Genomic DNA, 21,746 nt, shown 5'->3' on the forward strand with positions numbered 1-21,746 from the left:
GTCTGTAATATCTACCATTGTTTTGCAGTCACGTTTCATTGTTGCATACAATTTTAGTGAATACAAAAACAATTATGTATTTCCTCCACATCGTTTCCATTCTTGTTGACTCAGCTCTTGGCTGAAACAATTACACACTGGTGTGAGTTCATTTACTTTGTATAAGTAATTATAATTGCAGAAGTAACACTACTTTACCTATATCCCACACACTGTTCCCTGATGTCTGGTTGCATTTGTGAGCAACAGGTGAACCTGCGAACCAGATTCAGGATGGTACTGCAGGTATTTCAGCAGATACTGTGTAAACGGAATTCTCCCATAAATCAGCAATGACATGAACATTTATTTTTTATGGTGTTTGAAACCAAATAAAATTGAACAATATGCTGGGACAAGTTCCTTTCATTTCTTTGAACTAGTATCAAGGGACACTCTCTGTGGGCCTGGGGTGGCAGGAGGATCTTTAACAGCAGAATGTGAGGGAACAAAGTTACCGTTGGAAATCCAGATAGACTGGAACTTGTTTCACTGGAGGGTGAGAGTTCGGCGGGGGGGGGGGGGGGGACCTCATATAAGTTTATAAAGCCATGAGTGGAAAGGTGAATGGCTCTAATTTACATGATTCATCTTGGAAATGTACAAAGCTTTCGTTTCAAAAATATCACATATCAATAAACTCCACCTGATCCTCTGGCGAGTGATGTGGAAATTAATGGTCTAATTAATGGTGCCAGACGATGCCTGGGGCAACATCCCTTTATTCAACTAAAGTCAGCAATATACATTAACAATGTGAAAGGCGCAAACTGTACTTTTACCCAGAGCAGCCAGTTTCATCTGCAGTCAGACACAACTTCAAAATTCAGACCATTGCACAGAAGATAGACGAGCCCTCACAACACTGGAAATGATTTTGTTTGATAAAAGAATTCATCGTAGACTTCCTCAGAGCAACTCATGTCAACAAACTTGTTTTTTTTGTGTGTGGGGTAACACACGAAATGTCACTTTAATACGATTGATGTGAACCACTTGCATTTCAGAAGTTATTTGAAAACGTCCATCACATTAGATACGCGAATAAATTTTACAAATCATTGATCAAAGGGGACAATCTTTTTTGGACTCAAGGAAGATCCATAGTAATATTTTGTAAATGTTTGGAGCTGGGATTGTTCTCAATTTTTGACCCAGACATTGTTGTATTTTCCCTATGGTGGGGGATTTCAACAATAGGGAACATGTTTTACAATGAGAGGAGAAAAATTTTTAAAACGATATCAGAGGCAGCTTTTTATACAGAGAATGGTTTGTGTGTGGGATGATCTGGTGGTGGATACTTACAACCTATAGAAGACATTTGGATAAGTAAATGAATATCAAATGTTTGGAAGGATATGGGCCAAGTACACACAGGTGGGATTAGTTTAGTTTGGGATTATGACTGGCATGGACTGGTTGGACTGAAGTGTCTGTTTCCATGCTGTCTCACTCCATGACTCTATGACTATTTATCAATTTTTCTCAATATTAAACAGTGCTGTAGTGATCCTCGAATGAACTGTTGATGTTTAGGTTGTGTCTGAGACTCTGCGAATATTTCCTTCAATGAGAGGAGTAACTAGTTCTCCAAGTTTCACAACTGAAAAATAAACTTTTCTCCAGTATTGTTGCTGAGTAGATTTGTTCCTGCAGAGGCAGTGGTTATGGTCTGCAGTTTGCTTTCCACCAACTGGTCAACAGTGAGACAAAATATCTTTGATCCCCTGCAGAAACTCCACCCGATTCCAGTAAATGAACCTGGGAACTCAAGGACCTTTTCTGCAGTCAGCTTAATTGCTGCCAACTATTGTATCTGGTCGATTAAAGGGAAAATGAATCAACTAAAGTAAAATCCTACCAAACAAACTATATTTTCCCATTTACTCACAATGGATACATTTCACTTGGCATTTCTTCTTTAAAAAGGAAAGTCACTGAATACAGCATTCACTGTATGACTATCAGAAACAGGACATTGAATGCAGTGATGTTCTGGTTAGTTCAGCCTGTTTATTGAGTATCTTTAAAGCTCCTGAATATGAAGTTAATGGATCCAAAATCCCACATTGCAGTAACATTTGTTATCATCTCAAAGTAAATTAACAAACTTGAATTGGTTCAAACTCACATCACTTGGTACACCATTCACTGATTCATTTATCTCATTAAAACTGAGTGGGCCCTTTATACATGGTTAACACTGGTGTCGTGTAACAGCGAATTTCTGCTTATTTTTATGAGTTAACTGCCCCTGTCAGAGCTATCAGTGAGCAGAGAAATGTACTGTTTATAACCTACATTCGCGGTAATGATTATTGTAATACTCTCTAATTTAACCAAACACTCCTGATGTACCCAGACAGTTACCTGCAATGGTTTAGATGTTGAGGATTTTATTAAAAAAAAACGTATGGACTGTCCTGTTCTAGTTCATTAGATGCTCTTTCAAAAGTTTACCTAGGTGTTATGTATCACTGCCAACTCACTTTTTGTTTCTCCGGCACACAGCTTTCCTTTACTATGCATTTTAAAAAATTTGAAAAAAAAGATGCAAGGAGAGACATTCTGCAATGTAAGGAGGTGCTTCTAATCTCCGGGTCCAAGCTGTTTAGTGATATCCACTCACATTCTGAACATAATCACTTTAGACCTGCTCCATATTAGGTTGCCTAAATGGAATTTAGAAACGCAGATTAGAAATGGGATGTTATTTTGTAAAGTGAGAGAGACGTTGAGTGACAGCAAAAATAAAGTCACTCATTTTGTTGGTTAATAATATGATTGAAGTTCTTTTTAGCTTTATCTGCTTGTGGTGGAATGTAGAATTAAAGGGAGTTAACTTCTAATTGAATATTCTGAATATAATCACTTTGGACACGCTCTGTATTCAGTTGCCTAAATTGAATTTTGAAATGTTTAGTATGAATTACATGTTATTTTGTAGTGGGACAGAGACTGGCAGTGTCCTGGGGAAATAAAACTCAATTGTTTTACTAGCTAGTAATATGTTTGAACTTTGATTTTAGTTTTATCTGTTTGTGAATGAATGTAGAAATAAAGGGAGGTAACTTCCGGATGGATTTATTTTAAAACAAAATACTTGCAACTATCATGTGAAATAGACCTGAAGGTACTCAATTTTACTTCCACCATTAAAAAAAACACTCCCAAAGAAGCTATTCAGCAAAATAAATATCCCAAGATGTGTATATATCCATGTTTAAGCGTAACCTGGTAAATACATGAGCCCATGTGTTGGGGCTGTGCAAGCTGAGACCAGGATCCAGTCTCAGCCTCCAGCAGGAAACCAACAGGCGGAAGCTGTGAGCCTGCCCTTTCCGATGGCCATATAAATCCTAGGCACTGGACCGTAATTCAACACTCCGGGATCGGCTTTGTTTAGAAAGATCTTGACAGAACCGCTTCCCAGAAGTTATCAGAATGATTGTGTCGACAATTTTTCTCAGTTTATTACTGACTTTCTTATCATGTGAGTGTTTTTTTTTGTTTAAGTCTGTCTTTGTTGCTGTTTCAATGTTAGTCTACCTCAGGAATGTAAAAGTAATGCTCATGGTTTATTTCTTGTCTTTTTTAAAGGTGTCCAGTCGGAGATTGTTTTGACCCAGCCAGAGGCAGAGACTGGCCATCCCTCAGGCAGCCTGACACTGACCTGTAAAACCAGCGGGTTCGATCTCAGCAGCAGCTACATGCACTGGGTCCGCCAGGTTCCCGGCCAGGGTCTGGAGTGGCTGCTGTACTACTATAGTTCATCCAGCAATAACTATGCACCAGCGATTCAGGGTCGATTTACTGCGTCCAAAGACAATTCAAACAACATTTTCTCGTTGAAAATGACTAACCTGAAGATCGAAGACACCGCCATCTATTACTGTGCAAGATACCACAGCGAGAGGAACCAGGGCTGGACCCGTTCAAAAACAGCTCGAGGGAACATTTTGTCAATTCCATCATAAACTGATGGTCAGTTTGAGTTTTAAATGCAATTATACCAACTGCGATCTGAAGCAGACCTCAGGCTGCCTCTTACAAAGCTATCAAAGAGGAAATGTACCATTTAAACTAGGAAACTGGTGACACAATGGGACAATGTTTTAGGCATGTCATATGTACTGCTAACACTTCCATCAATTAAATGCTGGGACAAAATATATCTGACAGCTCAGGAAATCACTGCTAATTGTTATGTCAACTATGGCATTCATTCTAAACATGATCAGTACTAAATGGCTCTTTCAAATGAAAATTGAGACCTAGAGTAAAGAACAGAGAATGAGTGTACTGGTCTACATCATTGTGATACTACAGTGGGTCACAGTGCTGTGCACAGCGACATCCTCATACAATAACCACTGACAAGGATTTATCTCAAATTGGTGATTTCTACCGTGGCAGGAGCGTGAAATAATGTGAGATGCAATTTAAACACAATCCAGTCGGGCTAGTTTGTACAAATGTAGAATTATTTTCTACCTTCTTCGTGTTGATTGTCAAGTTAAATGCAGACCAAACCTGGAAAAGTATTCCAAGCTTTCAAAATACAATGAATAGTAAAAGCTGAAATAATGCACCAAATCATTTTTAAAGGAGTCTGAATCACTGCTTTCTAGGAAGTGAAGAAATTATTTGCATTTTACAGTTTACAGTCTGTCATAGTATTTGACACAACGTGTCTCACAGTGATATAGCTGGAGTGACACTGCAATTATGATCAGTACAAAAACCTATTCAGCCTCCATTGTTTGAAAATAGTCAGTGATTACTTCTACAAACCGTCTTAACTTGCAGTGCAGTATTAGTTCTGTGGGGCTTTATGCCAGTATCACTATTTAATTTGTAAAAGTGTTGGGTAATTATTGATACACCAGTTGGGGATTTTGAGAATCAGCTATGTGTTACTCTGTGAAGTATAAAACAGTATTAAAATTTATCAAGAATGATCAGAATTCACTCGCGCAATTATGTGATGAAGATTTATCGTGACTTTATTTTGCCTGTGGTTCTGAAAATTTAAAATGATGGTAGATTTTTGATTTGTTTTATGCAGAGCTAGTTATTGTGTGATCCAGTCCAGAGAATGTAACACTGTGACTATCTTGGCTACTGGGGCCAAGGGACCATGGTGACAGTGACTTCAGGTAAGAACTTTGAACATTCTTAGTGACTTTTTAAAAACTTTCTATTCATGTGACTAATTTCTGAATTAAATGAAACTCAGATTCTGTGCTGAGTTTGGTTTGGTTCGGATTGATTTTTGTTCAGACTGATTATAGACTTCAGTTAAGGCTCAGCAAATAGTTAAAATGGTGATGATGGAGTCATTTGCTCAGTGTATCTCTTTTTTTTGATCAGATGGACGTTCTATGTGGCTGGGTTACTTGAAACACCTAATGTCTCTTAATCAGTCAGCTATAAATAATGTTTAATGTCAGTGACACCCTGACTGTGAGTTTTATTATCAACAACAAATGCTACAAATTCAAAGATGTTCAAGATATTACCAAACATGACTAAAATATGCTAAAATATCATTATTCATTTCTTGAATATATGTTCTTACCATGATTATATTTTCTCATTTATTTTGTTAATTTTGTTGATGACAGGCAGGTTAGAAACTGTCATCAAAGTTTCTTGCGGTGCTATATTGCATTCTGGTGATTAGATTCGGAGTTTGTTTTACTTGATTCTGTTGAATTGAGTTGATTGGATTTTGGCTTTGTTTTAGTTGATTCGGGTTGAACTGTGTTGATTGGATTCTGACTTTGTTTTTACTTGGTTTTGTTGAATTGTGTTGATTGACTTTTGAAATGGTTTTATTTGATTCTGTTGAATTGAATTGGTTGGATTCTGATTATGTTTCATTCAAATCTGTTGTTTTAAGTTGATTGGATTCTGATTTTATTTTCCTTGATTCTGTTGAATTGAGTTGATTGGATTCTTATTCAGTTTGTGAAATTGATCTGCGTTTTCGTGCTTTCTGAATCGATGTTTTCTTTCTGGTGAGGAGATTGACTCTCTGGAATACTTTTCATTACCAATATTTGTGAAGTTCTTTTGTTTTTCATGAATCATTTCTGCATTTGTTAAACTTATATGACACATTTTTCTCTGCTTGATTGAAAACATGACATCCATTTGTAACGGTCTGAAAAACAACTTAAGGCAGAAACCCAGATGTGTGAGAAATGAAAAAAAAATGAGTTTTTAATGGATTGACTTTAAACAAAAAACTCCGTTCTAATTGTAAACGAACTGACTTTTGTTTTAAGTAGCCTCATTCAAAATAAAATTTGGGACCTAAATCTGAAACTGCAGAATTGATCAGATTACGTAATTGAAACTAACTTAAAATTATAATGTGGTAATATTTGTCCATTCAGTAATTTTGTTTTGACCATGAGGTGATTAATCAATATATGCCTTCAACCCCACTCTACTGTGCGCTGCACAAGATTGTCATGATCAGGAAGGGTGTGCAGGTTAGAAATAAATTGAACTATTGCCAGAAACGTTACAGCTTTAAGTGTTAAGTCCCCTCACAAACAAGGTTGCTATTATGACCTGTTATTTCTATTCAATTTAATCATTAGTTTGCTTGATTCTGAGCAGCTTTGTTAGACTTCAATTTGGTTTTATTTGTGAGGTGACATCATGTTCTTGGTTCTGTTGAAAATGTTTGCAGAGCTAGTTCTGCTGCAAACATACCGTGTTGTGATCTGGTGATCGTTGATCTGTTGAGGAGGGACTGTGCTTGGGTAACATTAAATGTGTTATATTTGGGAAACCGTTTCTGGTTTCTACATTGTTTTTGCAATGTTAACACGGTTGGTGACAGTGAACTGCTCTTTCCTCATTCAATGCAATCAGCATGCGAGTTACAATTTCATAAAGTCTATTATAAAGTGAAAGGCAAATTGCACAGGTTTTAGAAATGAAGGGAAAACAGATACCTTCAGGTGCTATTTTTACTTAAAATAAATAATTAAGGATTAATCTAATCCATGCTTTACAATCCAAATTCGAAACTCAACTATCTAGTTCAATCACAAGGTCTGTCTTTAAGCAGTTTACAAGTCATAGAGAAATATAAATAGAATTTCAAAAGTCTAATGTTCTAATTGTTCTTGCTCTCGAGCAAAAATGCCATGACTGTGCTATAATTGATCAAGAAACACCTTTCAATTCCGCTGTACACTACATACATATTTTTCTGGCTGGAAAAGATCATTGGCAAAGACCATTTGGAAATTCTGCTCAATTCTATGAAGAACAGATCAGTTTCACTGCTTTGAACAGTTTCACATATAACTTGAGTTAATTAATTGTTATGTCCCTGATTAAACTGGATTTGCAGGATAAAAATAAAACATTAACTGAATTATTTAACCTGCACAGTACTTTAGGTGTTCCCAATCTGTGCATGTTAAATAAATAGTTACATTTTACAACAAAATATCAACTGAAGAGTCATTCTTCGGGAAACAACTGCTATAGTGAATTATGTGACCAACCAAATTTCGAATTAATTAAAGTAATCCACTCATGAACTCCAGGGCAGCATGGTGGCTCAGTGATTGGCATTGCTGCCTCACAGCGCCAGGGTCCCAAATTTGATTCCACCCTCGGGTGACTGCCTGTGTGGAGTTTGCACATTCTCCCTGTGTCTGCGTGGGTTTCCTTCGAGTGCTGTGGTTTCCTACCACAGTCCAAAAGATGTGCAGGTCAGGTGATTGTGCAGTTTAGCACAGCCATAGTGTTCAGGGATGTCTAGGTTAGGGTGCATTAGTCAAGGACAAATATAAATTAGGGGGAATGGGTCTGGGTGGGCTACTTACTGTTCAGAGGGTCAGTGTGGAATTGTTGGGCCAAATGGCCCGTTTCCATACTGTAGGAACTCTCCTCTTAAAACCATGGGAGTACTTGCTGCAAACGCAGAAAATTCATTTTACATCGATGTGTTCAGGCGTATGCAGAGTTCACAAATTTGCAGAAGACATGAACTAGAGGATAACAGAGCACATTGTTTATTCAAACACTGAAAATAGAGTAATATTTTTTTAATTAATATACTTGATCGATTTATTGCAATGTAGCGATCTGAAGGAATCTGCTCACATTAGTTCAGTGTGACAATCATTTAGATTAGATTTCCTGCAGTATGTATCAGGCCATTTGGCCCAACAAGTCCACACTGACCCTCTGAAGAGTAACCCACCCAGACCCATTCCCCTACCCTATATTTACCCCTGACTAATGCACCTAACACTATAGACAATATAGCATGACTAGTTCACCTGACTTGCACATCTTTGGATTTTGGGAGGAAATCCACACAGACACAGGGGAGATTGTGTAAACTCCACATAGGCAGTCACCCGAGGCTGGAACCGAGCCTGGGTACCTGGATCTGTGAGGCAGCAGTGCCCACATTTACTTAGACATCCGTTAAAGTGGGCAACTCCAGACAGAAGCATGTTTTCAATTCATACCTTTTTCAACATTTTAGTTCATTACAAGCAGTTAACAAGAAAATAACCTTGCCCTAATTCCTTCAACAGAAATGCTTTCCACACTGGAATGCAGTATTGTTTATGCAGTGCATGCAAAATCTCCACAATTCGAGGAACGTTTTAAGAATATGTAAAAATAATTTAGAGAATAATCCATTTCCTCCAGATCTGTGCTTTAATTGGCGATATTTCCCACCTCAATAATTTTGTTAAATACAATGACTTATTAAGTTTATGAACTCAGTGGTTATTTATGTTCATTGTGAACACATTCTCGTTCACATTAATCCACTGGTTAGTTCCTCTGATGAATATTCAATTACAGTGAATATATTTGACGTGAGGAGTTGAGCAATGTATCCTCTGGGATTAAGTCTGTTGTACAGTTTGTTTCAGTGCTATCTCTGACTAACTTGTCCACGGTCCTGACCATTTATAAATTGTCCAGTTCGGATACCTGAATCTCAGACAGTTCAATTTTATCTCGCGCTTCAAAACCACTTTTATCTGCCAGAAATACAATATTTGATTAGGTGCCTCAGAATTGAGAGCCCTGACTAAGTTGTTCCAATCAGAACGAACGTTTCAGGAACAAAAGGCAGATAGCAAGAGATTTGAAATTGGTTGTTGACAACAAGAGATATTTGATTGAGCGAGGCAGAGGGAAATATGCTGCAGATTTTCTTTGTGCCTCAGTTATGCAGGAGATGTTTCGTGGCACTATGTAAAATCAGAATTTTTTTTTGCATCTTATTATTTGAAAACTTATTATCAGCTTTTAATGTTACTGGCAATGGTCTTATTACACTTCAAAACATTTTAATCTTTTTCGAACTAAGTAGACCGTCTGGTGCAGCAACATTCACAGGGGAAAGAGGAAGGGAGTTCGAGGTTGGAATCTAGTGACAGTGAATTGATGGCAATGCAATTCCTAGTTTTATTGCTCTGTAGTTCCCATCGAGTTTGAACAATTTGGAGCAGCTGTCAAAGTATTCTTGGATAAATGTTGAAATGTTACTTCCATTGTACAAACATTCTGGAACAATCCCTGGTTGTTGGAAGGTGTTAATAACTAACATGGTTTATAAACTGTCAAAACAGGTGAGCTGTGTTCTCCGTGATAGTGTCGAGCTCATTGTGTTCAGGTCTGTTGTGATGTTGTGGTAGGGTCCCTGATTCTGTGTCAGGTGGCCTGTGTTCACTTACAACCTGCTAGAGAGGTATGTAACACCATCTCTTATCAGGTTACTTCAGTACAAGAAAGCAGATTGAGATGTTTGGGTGTTTGTTGGAATTCCACTCACAGAGGCCAGTGAAATCTATTCAATCGCTGTCCTGACTTGTGTCTCTTAGACATTAAACAGAATTTTGGTGGTTAGCAGCTTTTTCCAGATCAATATTTGTTCACAAGCTTTTGTGCATCGCTAGATGGGGTTAATGGAGTAAGTGCTCAAAGAAATCCCAGCTTTTGACTTGCTGTTCTAACAATATCATTTATAACTAATCCCGAATGAATCATTTTCAAAGTATATTTGATGAGATTTTGCTTAGGCTGTTTTACTTTATATTAAACCAGTGCTGTAGCTGAATTTGATTGTTCAGTACTGTGGGGGTTTCCGCTGAATCCAACACTTGCAGCAGATGGTGATAGCTTTTCAGTTGGTCTTCCATTGCTATCTCAGACCGTCCAGTACCTCTGCTAAGAATCCTTTTTCCAACAGGAGTCAAGCCAACGTAATCACTGTTTATCTCAACGGGTGTGAGCTCTTGTGCCAAAAACATGAAAACAATTTGGTGAAGAGGGGGTCTCTGGATGGGAAAGGTTCACCTTGCCTTCTCTCCACAGGAGCTGCTAGACCTGCTGAGTTTCTTCAGAAGTTTCTGTCTTTATTTTGGTTTTCTAGCATTTAAAGTTTGTTGTTTCATTGAAAAACGTTCTGTTCGATTAAACACGTTCTTCAGAGAAAGGAACATTTGAACAAATTGCAAATGTTCAGAGATATTATTGAATTTGAGTGCCCTGATCTCGAGCTGTAGTTTCACAAGAAACTATTATGAAGTAACAACACACTGCAGAGTGCAGTGGCTGCTGTAATTGGGTGGAAGTTATTTTGATCACTCAAATAGAGAATGTCAGTGATCCCGTTCCAAATAATCAACAGAAGTTTTTTTTAAAGCATGTGTGAAACAATTAATTTATCGAAATATTTTAATAAAAAGTATTCACGGCCAGTGCTAGCTTAATGAATGACACAATGATAGGAAGGTAGGAACAAGAGGAGGGCACTCAGCCCCTCTAGTTGTTCCCCCACTTACTTAGATCATGGTGCATCTGTGAGCTCAATCCACAGGTCTCCCTTTGGCTAAAGCTCTTTAACACCTTTGTCTAACAAGCAAAAGCTATCCCAGATTTACTGATTTGACTGCCCATAACAAAGGGAGACACCATTTCTGAAAGACATTCCTGTGAGTACTGTGACACAATGAGGCTGGGATTAATTGCTCATGAAAGTAAACTTTAAATATCTGACAATTTCCAATTGAAACATCCCAATCATCATATTTCATTAATTTAACACTATACTTCCCTGGAATCAAGAAATATAATGTGTGATTGCCTTGCTAAAAATGAGGAGAAAGTGAGGACTGCAGATGCTGGAGATCAGAGCTGAAAATGTGTTGCTGGAAAAGCACAGCAGGTCAGGCAGCATCAAGGAGCAGGAGAATCGACGTTTCGGGCATGAGCCCTTCTTCAGGAAGGGCTCCTTGGATGCTGCCTGCTCCTTGGATGCTGCCTGACCTGCTGCGCTTTTCCAGCAATACATTTTCAGCAGTTGCTAAAAATGAGGGAAGCTTCATTCCTATTATATGATTAAGAAATAGCTCTGTTCATTCAGTGAAAACACAGTCAAATCACTCAAAAGGAAACCATGATTTGGAGATGCTGGTGTTGGACTGGGGTGTACAAAGTTAAAAATCACACAACCCCAGGTTATAGTCCAACAGGTTTAATTGGAAGCACACTAGCTTTTGGAGTGACGCTCCTTTATCAGGTGATAGTGGAGCGTCACTCCGAAAGCTAGTTTTCTTCCAATTAAACCTGTTGGACTATAACTTGGTGTTGTGTGATTTTTAAAAAAAGGAAATCATGTCATCTTGTGAAGACACACAAGTGCCTCAAATAATTTTCAATTCTTCTAGTGGTTGTTTGAATCTCGAGACAGGTGTGGAAGTGTCAGACTTTTTATATCGCCTTGAGAAACAAGTTGTCATCAGTCTATTTGAATTGCTGAAGTTTGTGTGGTATTAGCACATTCACAGCGCTGTTAGGAAGTGAGTCCCATGGCTGTGATTGAGGAAGAGGAAACGGGCAGGGAAATAGTTGAGAGTTAAGTTGAAGTCTGATTTGGAGGAAAGCTTCACATGCATGTGTGCCCTTATCCTCAAGGATCACAATTTTGGAATATGCTGCCGAAGGGACATGTCAGCATGCAAAATGGAAGCTGAAGAAGGCATCTCGGCCTCTCTAGAAGGCTATTCCATTCATGGGATCATCATTAATCTTGCTGCTCATCAATCTTCCCAACACACTGATAACATTGGACCTGATTGTTTACTGTTCAACACAAGAATGGTGAATTCGTTTGGAATTCTCCACCACAGAAATTCATAGATTCAAGACTCATAGATTCTTGAAAGCGTTGTCTCAAGTACCTAGTGTGTTGAAGGTGTTTGGCGCACGTACCTTCATTGGTCAGAGCACTGAGTGCAGGAGTTAGGGCTTCATGTTGTAATTGTCCAAAACATTGGAATGAACTGCCAGAGGAAGTGGTAAATGCAGAGATCGGTCCCACATTGAGAAGCCATTTGAACAGCTACAGGAACTGGATCGGTCTGGATGGATATGGACCAAAGGCAGGCAAGTGGAATGAGTTTAATTTGGGAACTCTGGTCAGCATGGATGGGCTGGACCAAGGGAACTGTTTCTGTGCTGTACGACTTTATGTCTCACTGACTTTATGGTGGATAGGCTCAAAGTTGGAAGGTGGTGAGCAAGTGAGGGGCTAGATTGGGCATGTGGGAGAGTTTGGGCTGGTAGGCTGGTAGGCTGGCTGCTGGGTAAGCTTGCGTGCACTCTGTCTGGCAAGGTGGCATCAAGGTAAATGGTAATGGTCACAGGATAATTTGGTCGAATTGTGCTTGGTAGGTGAGGGGTAGTTTGAGCTGAAATGCAGGAGGTCTGTCTTTGCCAGGCTGGTTTATGGAGAGGTGGGCAGGATGCCAGGCTGGTTAGTGTAGAGGTGGGCAGGGTGCCAGGATGTTTCAGGGGGTGGAAGGTCACTGTAATGAAGTGACAGGTGGACGTGTTGTCAAAATGCAAAGCTCAGAGTCTGGCAAAATGGTAGGTTGTAAAGCACAGATGCCAAAGGAGCTAGGATGCAATGTGCACAGGTTGTCTTGGGTAAGATGAGAGGTCAGTGATCAAGGGCTGAGGTCATGTCTTGGGTAGTGGGCTTTTGTCAGAGGTTGTGGAAATGATGGTGTCAGGTCCAGTCAGGGCCAGGTTCACCATGGACCAGGTACAGGGCGGCAGGAGTGTAAATGACTGAAAGGAATTGAGATCATATGTCCATCTGGAATATAGAATATAGAACATTACTGTGCAGTACAGGCCCTTCAGCCCTCGATGGTTCCACAGGTCAGTGTAAAAATCTGAAGCCTATCTATCCTACACTATTCCATTTTCATCCATATGTTTATCCAATGACCTTTTAAATGCCCTTAAAGTGGGCGAGTGTACTATTGTTGCAGGCAGTGCGTTCCATGCCCCTACCACTCTCTGAGTTAAGAAACAACCTCTGACATCTGTCATCTATGTCCTCTCCTGCTAGCCATCACTATTCAAGGAAAAAGACTTTCACTGTCCACCCTCTGTTTATCTTTTATGTCTCAATTAAGTCAACCTTCTTCTCTCAAACAAAAACAGCCTCAAGACCCTCATCCTTTCCTCATTAAACCTTCCCGCCATACCAAACAACATCCTGGTAAACCTCCTCTGAACTCTTCCAAAGCTTCCACATTCTCTCTATAATGTGGCGACCAGAACAGTACACAATACTCCAAGTGCAGCTACACCAGAGTTTTGTACAGCTGCAACCTAACCTCGTGGTTCTGAAACTCAGTCCCTCTATCGATGAAAGCCAGCACAAAGTATGCCTTCTTAACAACTCTATCAAACTGGCTGGCAACTTTTAGGGATCTGTGTACATGGGCACCGAGATCTCTCTGCTCAGCTACACTGTCAATATGGATTGCCTTGGATGTGTTTTGTGTGATAGGGGGTTGTGTGTTCCGGGCATGAATGGGTGTATAGCAGGGTGGGGTTTGTCAATGTGAGTGGAAATTTAGGTCTAGGCAGAGTAAGTGCAGTGGTTAGTCTGAGAGATGAGGTTTGGTGGTGAACTGCGTATCAGTTTGATAGTTATTAAAGTTAAAGATTACTTGTTCATTTCTCAAATCATATTTACATAAATACTCAGCTGTAACACTCCAAAGTCTCTGAACTTAATGGTCCTCCATTTTTCAGAGGCCTCCAGAATTCAGATCATTGTAAATTAGATGTTTCAACTTCCAGCCAATTGGCCTGAGTTCAGCCGTGACAGCCATCCTCCCCGTCCCAGTGCTCAGCTCCTGCCTGTGCTGCTGCTGCTGCTGCTGCTGCTGCTGCTGCTGTGACCTTCCTCCCAGAGAGAACATTCTGTCTTACATTGATAAGTGAGGAAGGCTCACTGGACCTGATTTCCAAGTATGGGGACGGCAAACACGAGGGGACACAACTTTAAAGTGAGGGGAGATAGGTATAAGACAGATAGCAGAGGTAGTTTCTTTACTCATTGAGTAGTAAGGGTATGGAGTGCTTTGCCTGCAATGGTAGTAGATTCGCCAAGTTTAAGTACATTTAAGTTGTCATTGGACAGGCCTATGCATGTACATGGAATAGTGTAGGTGGGATGGGCTTCATATTAGTATGTCAGGGCAGCGCAACATCGAGGGCCGAAGGGCCTGCACTGCACTGTGATGTTCTATGTTCTATGATTCACTCTGATTTCTCTCCGGGGGTACTGCCAGCTGTTGGGTATTTCCAGCAGCACGGTACCTAGTGGGGCGGCACGCTGGTTCCATGGTTAGCGCTGCTGCCTCACAGTGCTAGGGACTCTGGCTCCATTCCAGCCTCGGGTAACTGTCTGTGTGGAGTTGGCACTTTCTCCCCATATCTGTGTGCATTTCCTCCCACAGTCCAAATCTGTACAAGCTGGGGAAATTGCAAATGTTGTGTTCAGTGATTGGGAGGTTAGATGCATTAGTCAGGGTTAACCGTAGCATAATAGGGTAGAGGAATGGGTCTGGATGCGTTTCTTTTCAGAGGGTGGGTGTGGACTTGTTGGGCCAAATGGCCTGTTTGCACACACTGTAGAATTTCGATGAATCTGCATTTCCTTGGTTTGTATTTTGTGAAACTTCTCTGCTCTTCACAGCAATCCAATGAAAGTGTCAATTGGTGAGATCTTCAAACAGTTACTGGGGTGGGATCAGGATGTTCTTCTTCCTAAATTATATGGCAATGGTCAAGGTCGAGGGCATGTTTCTCAAGAGGGAACCAATGATCATGATCAGCAACTGGTAGGAAACAAAAATAAACTCCAGTTATGCTGTAGACTTCAGCGGGAGCATACTGGCAAACGGTTACAGCTGAGGATACATTTGAGTAACTGATAAGGTCAAATTAACAGAAACTAACATGCTCAATTGGTCATTCTATTGTAGAGACACCATCTCCCCCCACGCTTTATGGCCTGGTCTCCTCCTGTGAGGAGCACAGCACCGGTTCGACAATCTTTGGTTGTTTGGTGATGGACTATTCCCCAGAAGTCACCAAGGTAACCTGGAAGAAAGGTGGGGTGCTAATCACGAATGGTGGATTGAAGACTTACCCATCAGTGAGAAACAAGAAGGGAACCTACACCCTGAGCAGCCAGTTAACCCTGCCCGGGTCAGCGGTAGATTGCCCCAGCAAAATCTACTGTGAGGTTCAACACAGCGGGTCACACAAGAGCAAAGAAATGCCATGTCCAGGTACGTATTGTGGGAACTGAGATAAACAGAGCATCTGGCATTAATATGAATAAGGCATTATTTATAACCATTTTCACAGAATCCCCTTATACAGCACAGGAAAAAGGCCCTTTGATCCATCCAGTTTACGCCTATCAATAACAGCCACCTAACTATTCCAGTCTCATGTGCCAGCACATGATCCATTGCCTTGTGTGACTTGCCCTTGCAAGGATGCATCTCAATACTTCATACTTATTATGAGGGGCTCAGTCTCTACATGACTTATAGGTGCTGAGCTCCAGGCTAACACCACCCTCTGTTTGATTTTGTTTTCCCCTGAGATCCACTTGGAACCTCCTGGCCTTACCTTCACCCTGCGCCCCTGAGGCATTGATCTCTCCATCAAGGGGAAAGGTTTCATCCAGTTTACCCAGTCTCTGCCTAAAATAATTCTAGACATCATGATAATCTTCTCCCTAATTCTCCTCTGCTTCAAGGAAAACCCCTGTCTATCTCATCTAGTTTCATAACAAAAACCCTCCAACCCAGGCAAGATCCTGGCAAATCTAATCAATACTGCCTTCAGTGTAATCACATTCCTTCGATAACATGCACACAACGCTTCGGTATGGCCTAACCAGTGTTCTATCAAGTTCCAGTATCATCTCCCGATTCTTCATTGTCAATGTCTAGGCTAATAAAAGCAAATATCCTCCCACCTCCTTAGTCTCTTTATCCAGACGACACAGTACTATAGGGGATCGGTGGGTACATGCACCAAAGATCCTCAGGCCTTTCCAGGGTTCCACCATTCAAAATGTCATACCTCACAGATTCTTCTGCCGAATTACATTACCTTACATTTATCCAGAATAATTTCCATTTGCAACTTCTCTTCACATACAACCAACCCTTTTATATCCTCCTGCAATCTAAAGCCATAATGCTCATGACTTACCAACATGACAGTTTTCATTTCATCTGTGAATTCACTGGTTAATCCTCCTAAATTTGAGTCTCAATCATTGGTATGTAAGAGAAATAACGTGGAAATCAACCCCAATCCCTACAGAACACCAGGAGACATAGATTCCCAGTCACCCAGACACCCGATGACTATTATCCCCTGCTCCCATCACTCAGCCAGTTCTCGATCCAATCTGTCAAATTAACTCGGATCCCATTGGCTCTGATTATTGCTATCATCTGGACATCGAGTTATCTCTCTGAAAACTACTATCAAATTGTTACACATGACTTTCTCTCAATAAAACTATGCTGAAAATTGTTGATTTATCTTCCAAATGAAGACTAATTTCACTTTTCAATAGTTTCCCTACCACTGAGACTAGCTTGACAGATCTGTGTTTTCATTATTTATCCCTTCCTTTGTCCTGCGTAATAGTGCAACGTTGGCTGATCTACACTCACTTGGCACAACTGCTGTGGCCAGACAGTAATTCTAAATTATTGTTAGCGACCCAACTATTTCATCCTTGCATCGCTCAACCGCTTGATATACTTTTCATCTGCCCTGGAAATATAACCACTTTTCATTTAGCAAGACAACACAGAACATCACGTCATGTGCCCTAATTTCTGAAAGTACATCACAACACTCCTCCATGATTTCTGTCCCCACATTGTCCCTCTTACTAGTGAACACTGACACAACACATTCGTTTTGACCACAACCTAATCCTCCGGCTCCACTCCAATAATAACACTTAATGGGCATTACTGTTTCCCGAATAATTCTTTTATTATGAATGAGCCTGTAACTTTTAAAAATATTTTCCTTTATTTTGACTCCTATTATTTTCTCATGGTCCCTTTTGCTCTTCTAATTCCTTTCTCTTTCAAACTCCCCCTTGCGCGTTCTGTACTCCAGACTAATTTCTATTGTTTTGAGATTTCAGTATAGACAGGAAGCCTCCCTTGTTTCTCCTTATCTCACCCTCCATGCCCTTTGGTGTCCAGAGCACGTTACATTCTTGGTCCCATTCAGTGGCTTCCTGGGAAATATCCTCCTTATGATTTTCCTGTCTCTTTCTTAAATGTTTCACACTGCTCTGACTCAGATTTACCAATAAGTGTCAGCTTCCAGTCCGCTCTGGTTAAGTCATTACCTGATCTTACTAAAATTGTCCTTCCCCTTTTCAGAACTTTGGGCCAATGTCTATTCCTTTGCAGTACAATCTGAAATCCAACTGATTTACGATCACTGTCTGCAAAGTGCACCACCATTGATGTTTTACCCAATGGGTCGACTTCATTCCCAAAAGTTAAATTCAGGTTCACCCCTCTCTTGCAAGGTCTGGATTAAAATTCTCTGTATTAACACATACTTTGTTTAAATATTCTCCTGGGGGCATTTTCAGAATTGTGCTCCCTCTAAACGTTAGACAAAATGAATATCCAAGCCTATGCTGAGGAAGTTAAAAACCTCTTTTCTCATTCCCCTATTTAATTTACATATCTCTGAAATTTATCCATGTATTTGCACTTGGTCTTTTGGATCTATAGTAAGGCCTATCGTGCTCTCCCAGTAGTTATGTTTGCTGTATTTTGGTTTTGAAGTACTGTCCATTTGCCTTTGTTCGAGGAGGTATCTATGATTTCATTTCTCTTTACAGCCTAAAATACTCTTGTCAGAATTGTGACAGAAGCAACATTCCGTGCCGCAAACCCCTGCCCCATCCTTTTCCATCTTTCCCTGTCTCGCCTGAAGGCATTAAATCCTGGAAAATTGAATAGCCACTCCTGCCCCGCTCTCAATATGTCTCCGTGATAGCAACAGCATCATTTCCTCATTTATGCCGGTAATTCATCTGCCTTGATCATCAGACTCTGTCATTAAAACGAATACCATCCAACGTTGCTATCTCCCTTCTGATGTTACCGGCCTATAGTTTCTATGCCTCCTTGACTCCCTTGCTGTGTCCTATAATTTAGCCTTTCACATTGTCCTGATGATCTTTCTGTGTGGATCCCAGCTTCTCCAGCACTCTGCACAATTATGATTCTTGTATCCATTAATCACAAGAAACCTTGATATATGAGAACTGATTGTATTTGTTATGAAATTCATCAGATAATTTATGCGATGTGTTTCCTAAAGGTACAGGTCCTCTCCCACCAACTCTTCTCCTAACTGTGAGCTCCAGTGAAGAAATCGCAAGCAGCAAGTTTGCAACTGTCGTTTGTTCAGTCATCGATTTCCATCCGAAGGCAATCAACGTGAGTTGGTTGAAAAATGGCCGACGCTTGGATTCTGGCTTCTTCACGTCTCCCGTGTGTGAGGCGAACGGGAACTTCTCGGTGACGAGTCGGCTGATGGTCCCTTATGGTGAATGGTACAACAGCGCAGTCTATACCTGCCAGGTCACTCACGAAGAGAACATTCAAAGTAAAAACATCACCGCACTCCAGGGTAAGAGACACACACTGAGAGAGCTACAAATCACTCTGAACTCTGATGTGAATCAAACACACTAATTTATCAGGCGTAGTAAACAGCACGGTACAGCTTCTCATTTCCCAGCATGTCACGTATCTCATTTCAGTTTGAATGTTACATTAGCATTGCTCATAATTCAACATTTTGGCAAGTCAGAAAAGCATGTTTCCTCTCTGTTGAAGATAGATATATAGACAGTGAGCTTTGTTAAATAGTTTGTTAAATAGTTTGTTGCCTGACCATGCTGGGAGAGGCATTCAGAGTGCTGAATCCTTGCCTGGTAGTGGCTTCAAGGATAAGTTTGGGGGTGGAGGGGGGATATTGGAGAGATATCTAATTGAAACATAGAAAATACTGAGAGACTGAGGTCGAGTGAATGTAAATAGATGTTTTGACTGGTAGGCGAGACTAGGACCCAAGGGCACAGTCTCAGGATCAAAGGGGCACCGTTTAGAACTGAGATGGGGAGGAATTTCTTCAGCCAGAGGGTGATGAATCTGTGGAACTTGTTGCTGCAGAGGGCTGTGGAGACCAGGCCATTGTGTATATTCAAGCCAGAGATGGATCGGTTCTTGTTTAGTGTGGGGAGAAGACCATAGAATGGCTTTAGCCCAAATCTCGATTTTCCTGCTCGTCGGATGCTGCCTAACCTGCTGTGCTTTTCCAGCATCATTCTGATCTAAACTCTGGATTGGCTGAACAGCCTTATTCTGGTCTCAAAATGACGTGGTTAAAATATGCAGTGACCCTAACTTGAAAATAAATCAAAATGCGTTCAATGCTTCACTCCCTGATCAGGAATGACCTGTTGGCCTTGGACAGTGTACGACATTGATTTTTATCTGGTGCTGAGCTCTTTAACTTCATTTATGGGATCAGACCACAGACCAAGTGGGTATCACATTTGATGAACTGGGATAAACGTGATCTCACTGAGCCTCTTTAAGATGCTCTCTGTAAGTAGTGGATGAGGCAGGAGAATAAATTCTGGTAAGAATGCTACAATAGGGATGAGTGAACGAGGAACTGAGACAGGCTGATTTAGCCGGGTTTGGGGTGGCGATGTTTACACAGTGGGTAGTGGATGTCTATAAAATTAGTGTACATTTCCATCACGTTTGTAGATTAATTTAAGACGCTTTTGTTTGTTTTTTTTCTCCCCTGCTCTATGAAGAAATTAAAAAATGCAGCTTGGTAAATAAAGTGAAAGTACAGACCAGTCATGAACTAACTGAATGGAGGGAAAGACTTAAGGAGATGGGTGTCCTTCTCGATATCCAATGCTGTACTCAGTGCCTTGTTTTCAGATCTACTCCAAACTCAGCCCACGAGGAACAATGACATAAATCAGAGAATGACATCACACCAATAACGCAAAGTATTTTTGATCACGTTAAATATAATGAACAGAATTTCCATGGATATTCACTGCTCCTGTAGCACTTTAGAACTCTGCAAAGAGAATAATTATTATTTCTTATAATTTGTCCAAAATTTGGGATGTGATTTGGCAGTCAGCGTGACCAGCGCACTTGCACCTAAGGGTTATGAACATGGAAATGAACTCATATATTCAGATTACTCTTGTCACAAGTATCAATAGATGGTCTTAAGTGAGAGACAAACTCTGAAAGAAAGGTAATTCCATGGGTTACATCATGGTATCTTCGATGATTTTACTTTTTTCACAGCTTTCACTTGTTACAAAGCCAGTGTTCTTTTGGAATAATTACACAGGGTATGTCATAGGTAATCACAAATGCTTTCACAAATCAAAATACATCAACAATAGTAAGCATTGTTTCAGCAATGGTTGGAGTTGCCATTTTGAAGATGGTGTCTTCACCCTGTGAAGAAGTAATCTGAAGATTGGGTGTTTGTATCATAAAGGGGCATTTTTCATTGACTTTGATTTTTTTGTTTCATAGAAGATACCGAGTGCCACCCTAACACCGTTAAAATCCTCCCACCGCCAATCGAACAAGTCTTACTGGAGGCGACGGTGACGTTAACCTGCGTTGTGTCCAATTTTCCATCTGGAGTCAGCGGGACCTGGAAGCAAGAAAAGAAGCTTCTGAAAACCGAGATTGCTGACCAGCCTGGACAGACTCCCGACAGCGTGATCAGCAAATTAGACATTTCTACTGAAGCCTGGCTGAGTGGTGTTACTTTTGAATGTGTGGTGTACCATCAAAATCTACCGACTCCGCTGAGAGACTCCATCCACAAGGAGAAAGGTGAGCGGTGAGATTAAAACACAAAGCATCCCATGTGGAATCCAGATCCAGTTACATCAATGGCAGGCTTTCATTGGTAATGAACAAACACCGTTGGGAGCATTAATGATGCATCTGAAGGCAGGATAACTAAGTAGCTGATAAAGAAAAAGATGGACCAAAGGATATTGTATTCTGATTAAGTCAGATAAGGTGGGAAGAAACCTGGGGTGTGATGTCACCATCAGCAATGACAGTTGGACAGAATGCCCTTGTTGTGGGCTGGAAACATGGAGGCAACTTTCACATTAAACTTTACTTGTTTTACTGAACAGAATGTGTACTCTTTTAGAAAACGAAAGTGAATAAATCCCAAAT

At 40.4% G+C, this 21,746-nt stretch overlaps 1 pseudogene; it reads left to right on the plus strand.

Moving 5' to 3' along the window:
* Positions 1–3,405: 3,405 nt before the first annotated feature.
* On the plus strand, positions 3,406–21,400 carry LOC132821399 (Ig heavy chain C region-like; annotated as a pseudogene).
* Positions 21,401–21,746: the final 346 nt, after the last annotated feature.

This window comes from Hemiscyllium ocellatum, chromosome 13 (genome assembly GCF_020745735.1).
Source record: "Hemiscyllium ocellatum isolate sHemOce1 chromosome 13, sHemOce1.pat.X.cur, whole genome shotgun sequence".
Lineage (NCBI taxonomy): Eukaryota > Metazoa > Chordata > Chondrichthyes > Orectolobiformes > Hemiscylliidae > Hemiscyllium > Hemiscyllium ocellatum.